This window comes from Nannospalax galili, unplaced genomic scaffold, assembly GCF_000622305.1.
Source record: "Nannospalax galili isolate Female #2095 unplaced genomic scaffold, S.galili_v1.0 scaffold335, whole genome shotgun sequence".
Lineage (NCBI taxonomy): Eukaryota > Metazoa > Chordata > Mammalia > Rodentia > Spalacidae > Nannospalax > Nannospalax galili.
In genome coordinates, this window is record NW_008337842.1 from 3114210 (window position 1) to 3123465 (window position 9256).

Sequence of the window (9256 nt, forward strand, 5' to 3'; positions counted from 1 at the left end):
AAACATTTCATTCATGCTGATGGAACTTGTAAAAGAAAGGATCCAGGAGCTCCTCCCAAGCCCATGTTACCCCTGAGGAACAGAACCTCAAATGACCTTAAGAGTAAAAATAAATTGGTTTATCTGGGCCAATTGTAGGGTCTTAAACACCCAAAAGGAAAGTATAACCAAAGATTAATGGGGTCAGTATAAATTTTTAGGGGGTCTTTTTGAGATAGGGTCTCCCTGTAGCCCCAGCTGTCCCTATGTATAGGTAAAGTCTACATAGCAAACAATGCCAGACAGGAGATACCTTCCTTTGAGTTATTGGCCAGGGTGGCCCAAAAGACTCCCACACAGTAACCCAACATAGAATTGGGAAAATGAACAGCAGACCCCAATCTTATCTAAAGGACTATTGACAACTGATTGCTGCTAGATGAGGAACAGCTGATCTTCCTAAAACAAGGCTCTCTAGATAGGCTGACTAGATTCAGCAGACTGACAAACACTGAGGAATGGCTGGGGGTATCACAACAGAGTGGATAGTAACAGGGATGACAGATTTCCTTAAGGTGATAACAGTATACTGGCCTTGCAGGAAACTGGGTCCTGAGGTGGGTGTGGTTTTGCCATCTTCTGAGAGTGTAAAGATGACTTCTATTCTGAAGAAAATGAGACAGAAACATGTAAGATTACAGTGGGCTTAGTCATGAATCCTTAGACTGCTGATGTAAGAATGTATTTTGTTTTTATTAACTGTTGATTATAAACTCCATCATAATTTTTTGTGTCTTCTCAAGTTTTACCCTTGTGCAGACCATTGGCACTAGTCACATGATAATTGGTCATGCCAGCTTCTGATTCCCATGCCAATACAATCTTTACTTTGCAGTTTAAAATGTCTTCAATAGGAAAATAATTCAGATTTTGAATAATGCTCTTGCTGACAGAGCGCCTGCTTATTTTTCCAGCCCACTCTCTTTACTCCCTTTCTAACTCTGGTATTTAAAGTGCTCTGGGGTATCACATGCTTGTACATGTACTTGGAGGACATGTACAGGAGGAGGCAGGAGCATTAGAAATTGAAGGCCACCTTCAGCTACTCAATGAATTTGAGCCCACTTTGGGCTACATGAGACTGTCTCAAAGAAAAACACAGTGCTTGATTGGGGTGTTATTTTTTCTTATCCTCTTTCTTCTCGATCTTTGGGTATCACTATGAAGTCTCTATTCTTCCAGAAGACTTCTTGATTTCTAAACCCAGATTACTCTTGTATCTTAGTGTTCTGATTTCATTTTGTCTGCCCTATGAGAACACTTCCCTATTATAGTTTTTCAGTTGTCTGTATCATCTTAAGATATGGCAAGCTTTCAGATTCATGAGCTGCCTATTCCCATATATCCTTGGCATGTAGCAGCATTAGATTTGTTGTGAATGATCTGACTGGGGACTAAGTTGTCTAATATATAACTGGATACACTATATTTAATAATGCTTGTTGCTTGTTCATTCTCTCAGAGGAAGAGGTAGTTCTGTGTTCTACCCTGGGTAAAACTCGTGGTGCAGAGAACCAATTACTGTAAAAATCTTACACTGCTTTTTCCACACACAACTTAGAAAAAGGATTAGCTGTATAAAGTACCAGATAGAAATCAAACAATATTTGAATATCTCAGAAGAATGGGTGATTTTCAAGAACTTTTACACAAACTTCGGGGAATAAATTTTCTATGCCCTTCTGGAGTATTCATAATGTAAAACTTTGCTTAACTAATGGTGTCCTGTAAATCTTGAAGACCTAATTTTTTAAGTTTTGTTCTCTGACTAGGTTATTTCCAAAGACTTGTCTTCAAACTCAGAAATTTATTCTTTTTCCTGCCTAATTCTGTTATGGAGGCTCTCAATTATGTTTTTAATTTCATGTATTGAATTCTTTGGCTTCACATTTTCTGGCTTCTCTTTATGATCACTATCTCTTTACTAAATTGTTTCTCTGTATTCTCATATCTCATCATGTTTCCTTGATCATGTCTTAGAATTCTTCATCAGGTAATTTGTTAGTTTCTTTTTCATTGTGGTCTGTTGCTAGAAGCTCCTTTTGAGGTATCATGTTGCCTTTAAAAAAAAAATTCATGCAACAGAAAGCCAGGAAGGCAAAAGGTCACAAACAGCCAAACTACAGAGAATAAGAGTCTGCAGAGTGCGAGTCTTTGGATAGGACTCCTATATTAAAATCCTCCATCCGGGCTCAGGGATCATTGCAGAAGAGGGGATGGAAAGATTGTAAGAGCCAAGGAGGAGGTGCATGACCATACATAAATAGTCCTACAGGCTCCTAGGACTCTTCTCATATGAACTTACAGCAATGGCGTGTCAGTATGTATAAGACTCATGCAAACTGAAGCAGACAAAAACCCAGCACAGAACTGTGGAAATGAACAGCAGGCCCCAATCTTAGTCGAAGAATTACTGATAGCTGATTACTGCTGAGAATGAGCTGATCTTAAAGGGAGGAACTCTAGATAGGCTAACTAGATCCCAGTGGATGAACTTGCACTGAGAGACATCTGGGGACACTAACTTTATGTGATAGGCCTTAACACAAATGGCAGAAGATATGAACTCCAGTGGAGGAGGGGTATGAGAGGGTGCCAGAGGGGAAAGGTGTATAAAGATGATTTTCTGTATGAAATACACAAAAATTCAATAATTAAAAATGCTTTCTTTCTGTGTTGAATACACACACAAATATGTGTGTGTGTGTGTGTGTGTGTGTGTGTGTGTGTGTGTGTGGTGGGTTAGTTGCTTCTATATCTTATAGGCTTTCACAGTGAAAGACTGCTGGTGATTTGTGTTAGGGCATTGGTTAGATTTGCTGCATTCATTGCCTTTTGTTCCTGGTGGGTACTTAGTGCCGCGTCTGTACCTACTTCAGCTATAATCAGCGTTGACATTTTCTGTACTTCAGGGAACTAGACTGCAGGGAGTCTGGGATTGTACACCGAGCTAGGATATAGCTTTCTTTGACAAAGCTTATTGACTGACATCTCTGGGCAGGATTCATTGGGCTGTGGGTCTGTTGGTTTGTGGAAGCCATGTGAAGGACTCCCCCTTCCCTGACCCCTGAATCAAAGTGAGTGCAGGGTAGGATGTCTGATAGTAAGGGAGGATGACTGTTAGTATCTGAGGCTGTATAAATAACTCCATGGGACCTGGGGACTGACCTGTTCAGGGAGCTCTCTGCATAGCTGGGGGTGGATGTTCAAGGCTCAGCTTCTGAAAACAAGCTGCTCAACTACTCTTTGAGCTGTAGAATAATATGTGGGGGTATCCAGCTGCTTTTGGGGGGGGGATTCAGTAAGTCAAATGCCTTAGGAAAGTTGATCCACTGCTTTCCAGGGCTGTGAATGGGTGGGAAGGATTGATCGTGTTTCATGTGGTGCTGGGAATTGAACCCAGGGCTGCCAACGAAGCTGCATCCCCAGCCCTCAGTGCATCTTTTCTTCTTTTGTAAAGATAGAAGTATGAAGGTTGCTCATCAAATGAGTGTCAGTCAATGGAGGCTCTTGCTCGGCTGTCAGGTTGCTCCAGTGTGGCCCTGTGGCTGATGTTAGGGAACATCTTTTCATGTGCTTATTTGCCACCTGTATATCTTTTTGTGAAATAGTTGTGTGTATCTTCTGACTGCTTTATGATTGGATTGTTCCTCCATTGAGGCTTTTATTTTATTTATTTATTTTGGATTTTGGTATGTCGTATTGTGTATATGTGTTGTATGTACTTGTTAGCATACATATGTGTGTGTGTGTGTGTGTCCATGCACAGGTATGTGTGTGCACGTGGAGGCCAGAGATAGACATCGAATGTCTTTCCTTGATCCTTTACACTTTATTTTTTATTATTGAAAACAATATTTCATTTCATGTGTGAGTGTTGGCTGCATGTATGTAAGTGCACTCATTCATGCAATGTCTGTGGAGGTCAGAAGAGGGTATCAGGTCCCTGGAGTTGGAGTTACTGATGGTTGTTAGCTCCCATGTGGATGCTGGGAATTGAACCCGGGTCCTTGGAAAGAGCAAACAGTGCTCTGAACCACTGAGTCATCTCCAGTCCCTGAGCTTCATTATTTTTTTTGAAACAAGGTCACTCACTGAGTTTGAACTCACTGAATTTGAATTGACTAGGCTAGGGCGCTGGCCGATGCGCTTCAGGGATCCACTTGTCTCCACCTCTTCCCTCCCCCAGCCCTTGCTAGGCTTGTACAGCCACTGTGCCCAGCTTTGGACATGCGTTCTGGGCTTCTGATTTCAGGTCCTCATGCTTATGAGAAGGCGCTTCACTGAGTCATGTCTCCAGCGCTCTGAGTTTTCAGAGTTCTTTATTGATTCTGAATGTGTAGCTTGAAAAAAATTCTCTATTTTGTAGCTTGCCTTTTTGTCTTTTTGAGACAGGATTGCCCTGTAGTCACACTTGGTCTAAAACTCTCTATGTAGACCAGGCTGGCCTTGATCTCACAGAGATCCACCTGCCTCTGCCTCCTGAGTGCTGGGATTAAAGGTGTGCACTACCTTGCCCAGTTTAGCTTGTTTTTTTAAATCCTCTTAACAAGAGACTTTCACAGAGCAGAAGTTTTAATTTTGAAGTACAATTCATTACTTTTTCCTTTGATGGTGTCCCTGGTCCAAATTCTGATGGCTATTTCTTTAAGATTTTTTTTTTTTTTTTTTTTTTTTGTCTTTGAGAACAGACAGGGTCTCCCTGTAGCCCTAGCTGGAACTTGTTATGTAGACCAGGCTGGCCTCCAACTCACAGAGATCCACCTGCTTCTGCTTCTCAAGTGCTGGGATTAAAGGCGTGTGCCACCACACCCGGCCCTTTACTCTAAGATTTAATGTTTTATGTTTACGCCTAGGATCCCTTGTAAATGAATTTTTGTATGCAGTATGGGACTTAGACTGAATCCCTTTGTTAATCTGTGAATATCCGCTTACTTTAAGATCATATACTGTAAAGGCTTTCTCTCCTCTCTGGAATGTTTCTGCATCTTGTGGAAATTCAGATGGGCCTGTGGGTCTGTCCATCACTATACATTTCTCCCTTCTACCATTTAGCCATGATTACTGTAGCTTTGTAAATCTTAAAATTTGGTAGATTCATTCCTTCCATTTTATTCTTTCTTAAAAATGTTTTAGCTATCCTAGTTTCTTTGGATTTCCATGTAAATTTTTGGATGGCCTTGTCTATTTAGATGAATAAATTTCAAAGGATTGCATTTAGCCTGCCTGTAACTTTGAGACAATCAACCTCTGTATTATGTTGAAACTTCCAATCCACAAACATAGTATATCTCTTCATTTACTTAGTTCTTGAATTTCTTTCATTGACATTTTTGTCGTGTTTGTAATTAAAAAAATTTTTCTTGCAGTGCTGGGGACTGAACCTAGGGCCTTAAATATAGTAGTTCCACCCCCTTTTTTTCTTTTTCTTTTTCCTTTTTTAAAAAAATTTTGAGACAGAGTCTCACAAAATTGTCCATGCAGGCATTGACCTTGTAAATCCTTTCTCTAGCCTCCAAAGTAGCTGGGATTACAAGCCCATATCGCTAGTCCTAGCTTGTGTTTTTTTTTTCCTTAAAGCACACAGATCTATACATACATTTAAGGTCTATTCCAAAGAATTTTGGGGTCAATTATAAATTGTATTTTACAGTTCAGTGTCTATATGTTCATTTCTGATTTATAGAAATCAGATTTTTCAAGTGTTTTTCTCTTTTTTTGCCATTTATTTATTACTTTTTATGTGTACATGTGTATTGCCTGCATGTAGGTAAGTGCACTTGTGTTGTGCAATGCCCGAGGGGGACAGAAGAGGCTGTCGGATCCCCTGGGACTGGAGTTGCAGTTGTTAGCTGCCATGTGTGCTGGGATTCGAAACCTGGTCTTTAAGAACAGCCAGTGTTCTTAACCACTGAGCCATCTCTCCAGCCCCCTCAAGTGTTTTTCTTTTGAACTCACGTTTAGAACTCACTAATTTCAAGTATTTTTAATTTTATGTACACCCTTGGGATTGTCTATGTAGACAGTCACATTATCTGTTTATAGGGACAATATCGACATGTTGTTTCCTGTCGGATCTGAATCCCCTTTTACTGGCTTATTGCACTGGCTGAGCTTCCAGGTGGATGTGGACTAAGAGAGCTAAGAACAGGCACCTTGCCTTGGTCCTTATCTCAGGGAAAACACTCTTTCACCATAAGTAGATATGCACCACTGTTTTTTTCAGTATTAGGGAGATTAAATCTAGGACCTTACATATGCTAGGCAAGTGTTCTACCATCATACTACATCCATAGCCCTTGTTAATTTATTTTGAAATCAAGTCTCACTAAGATGCTGAGGCTGGCATTGAACTCACTTGATAGCCCAAGTAAGCAGCGAATTTATAATCCTCCTGCTTTAGCCTCCCAAGTAGCTGGGATTACAGGTCTGCACCATCAGGCTTGACAGAGTCACTTTAAAAAAACAAAAAGAAAAAAAACAATTAAAAATGTTCTTCCTCAGGAAACACCAAATGGTGGAGGACACCGGTGCAGCAGGAGGGCCAGGAGGACCAGGGAGCTCAGGCTTGGGAGCCCCCGCAGCGGCTTCCGTGGAGGATTTGGTAGGGGGTGGTGGGGCTCATGGACAAAGCTGGAAGATAAGGAGTGGATTCCAGTCTCCAAGCTGGGCCGCCTGGTCAAGGACATGAAGATCAAGTCCCTGGAGCAGATCTACCTCATCTCTCTGCCCATTAAGGAATCTGAGATTATTGACTTTTTTCTGGGAGTATCTCTTGGGGATGAGGTTTTAAAGATCATGCCAGTGTGGAAGCAGACCTGGGCTGGCTGGCGGACTGGGTTCAAGGCTTTTGTTGCCATTGGAGACTACAACGGTTATGATGGTCTGGGTGTTTAGTGCTCCAAGGAGGTAGCCACTGCAATTCGAGGGCCCATCATCTTGGCCAAGCTTTCCATTGTCCCTCTTCGGAGAGGCTACCGAACATGGGGGCTTGGCAAGCCCCATACTGTCCAGTGCAAGGTGACAGGCTGTTGTGGCTCTGTGCTGGTGGCCTTACCCCTGTCCCCAGAGGCAGTGGCATCATCTCATCTCCTATGCCCAAGAAGCTGCTGGTGGTAGCTGGTATTGATGACTGCCACACATCAGCCCGGCTGCATAGCCACCCTGGGCAACTTCATAAGGCCACCTTTGATGCCATCTCTAAGACCAACAGCCATCTGACCCCTGACCTCTGGAAAGAGATGGTCTTCACCAAGTCTCCCTATCAGGAATTCACCGATCATCTTGTGAAAACCCATACCAGAGTCTCTGTGCAGAGAACCCAGGTTCCAGCTGTGGCTACTACCTAGGGCTTTTATATGAGAAAAATAAAGTAAATTAAGTCTGTTAAGAAAATAATTTAAAAAATTATGTATATCTATATACTTGCATGTATATAAGTGCACCCATGTTGTACAGTGTCTGTGGAGGCCAGAAGAGGGTGTCTGATTCTCTGGAATTGGAGTTGTGAATGGTTGTTAGCAGCCGTGTGGGTACTGAGATTTGAACCCAGGTCCTCTGCAAGAGCAGCTACTGCTCTTAACTGATGAACCATCTCTCTAGCCCTGAAACTATTTTTAAAATTTATTTTTATTATATATATATATATAGCATCAACAATGACAAATCATGGTGATGGGATACACCTTTACAACAACGTGACGAAAAAAAACATTTTACTACTTTAGTCTCCCTCCCCTGGTCCCTACCCCAGGTCTAAGCTAATTTCTTATGAGTTACGTTTTTAATTATTTTTATTTTATGTGTATTGTCTGCATGTATGTAAGTGCATCCATGTCATACAATGCCCATGGAGATCAGAAGAGAGTATCAGATTCCCCTGGAACTGGAGTTAGAGCAGCTGTTAGCTGCCATGTGGATGCTGGAAATCAAATCCAGGTCTTCTGCAAGAGCAGCCAGTGCTCTTAACTGCTAAGCCAATTATTTAGCCCGAGACTCCCTATTTTTAAAGATATTCTTTATTATGTTGAATTTTTTTTAATTTCTAGGATCTTAGTCATGAATGGATGTTGATTTTTGCCAAATGCTTTCTCTATATCTATTGATACATATTTTTTTGTTCTTTAGCTTATTGAAATGTATATTTCATTGATTTTGTTTTGTTTTTCAACTCTGCACCCATGGAATAAACCTCATTTGATCATGGTATAAAATTCTTAATGTAATGTTGAATTCTATTTGATTTTTAAGTGGTTTTTGGACATTCTTTTTTTACATATATTTATTATATTCATTCAGAGGTACACAGTGAAACAAATGGAATCTCTCTCTTTCTCTCTCTCCCTCCCTCCCTCCCTCCCTCCCTCTCTCTGCACATGTGCACACCGTGGCAGGAGGGTGGAGGTCAGAGGACAACTTGTGGGAGTGGGTTCCAGGAATCAAATCAGGTTGTCATTCTTGGCAATATGCACATTTACCTACTGAACCATCTCACCAACCCTTGATTTTTTAAAAAAGATTTTGTTTTCACATTCATGAGACATAATGGTCTATAGCTTTTGCTTTTCTGTACTGTCTGGCTTTGGCAATAGGGTACTGCTATAAATAAGCACAACGATGTATACTGTATGCACATACACGCTCAGCTCAGTGCTGTAAATTTCCCTCTCATCACTACTTTAGCCATGTCCCATACGGCTTGACATGTTGTATTTTCATTGCCACCAGTTAAATGTTTTAAAATTTTCATTGAGACTTCCTTGACTCTTGAATTATTTACAAGTGTGTGGTTTAGTTTCCAAGTGTTTTGAGACTGATCCATTACTTTTCTGCTTTTGAGATCTACTTTGATTTCATTCTGGTTGGACTGTGCACTCTGTTGTCAATTCTTGTTTTCTATCCCAGGGTATGACTTATCTTGATGTATGTTCTGTGGAAACTTGAAAAGAATGTGTATCTTAGAGAGAATTGGAAAGAATTCCCCAAATGCCACTTATGCACTGTTGATTGGTGGAACTTTTCAATGCTCATGCTGATTGTCTACCTGGTTGCTCTAAAGTTGTTGCAAGGAGATGTTGGATGTCCACAACTGTAATCCTGTTTTGTTTTTCTCCTCTTGGTTCTGTCAGCTTTTGCTTCACATTTGATGCAGTTCTGTTGTTCTGTGCATAAATATTTTGGACTGCTGTGTTCTCTTGGTAGAATGAGCCTTTCATCA

At 41.0% G+C, this 9256-nt stretch overlaps 1 pseudogene; it reads left to right on the forward strand.

Annotated features, from left to right (window-relative positions):
- The first annotated feature begins 6553 nt into the window (after positions 1-6553).
- LOC103733893 lies at positions 6554-7388 on the forward strand (annotated as a pseudogene).
- The last annotated feature ends 1868 nt before the right edge of the window (positions 7389-9256 follow it).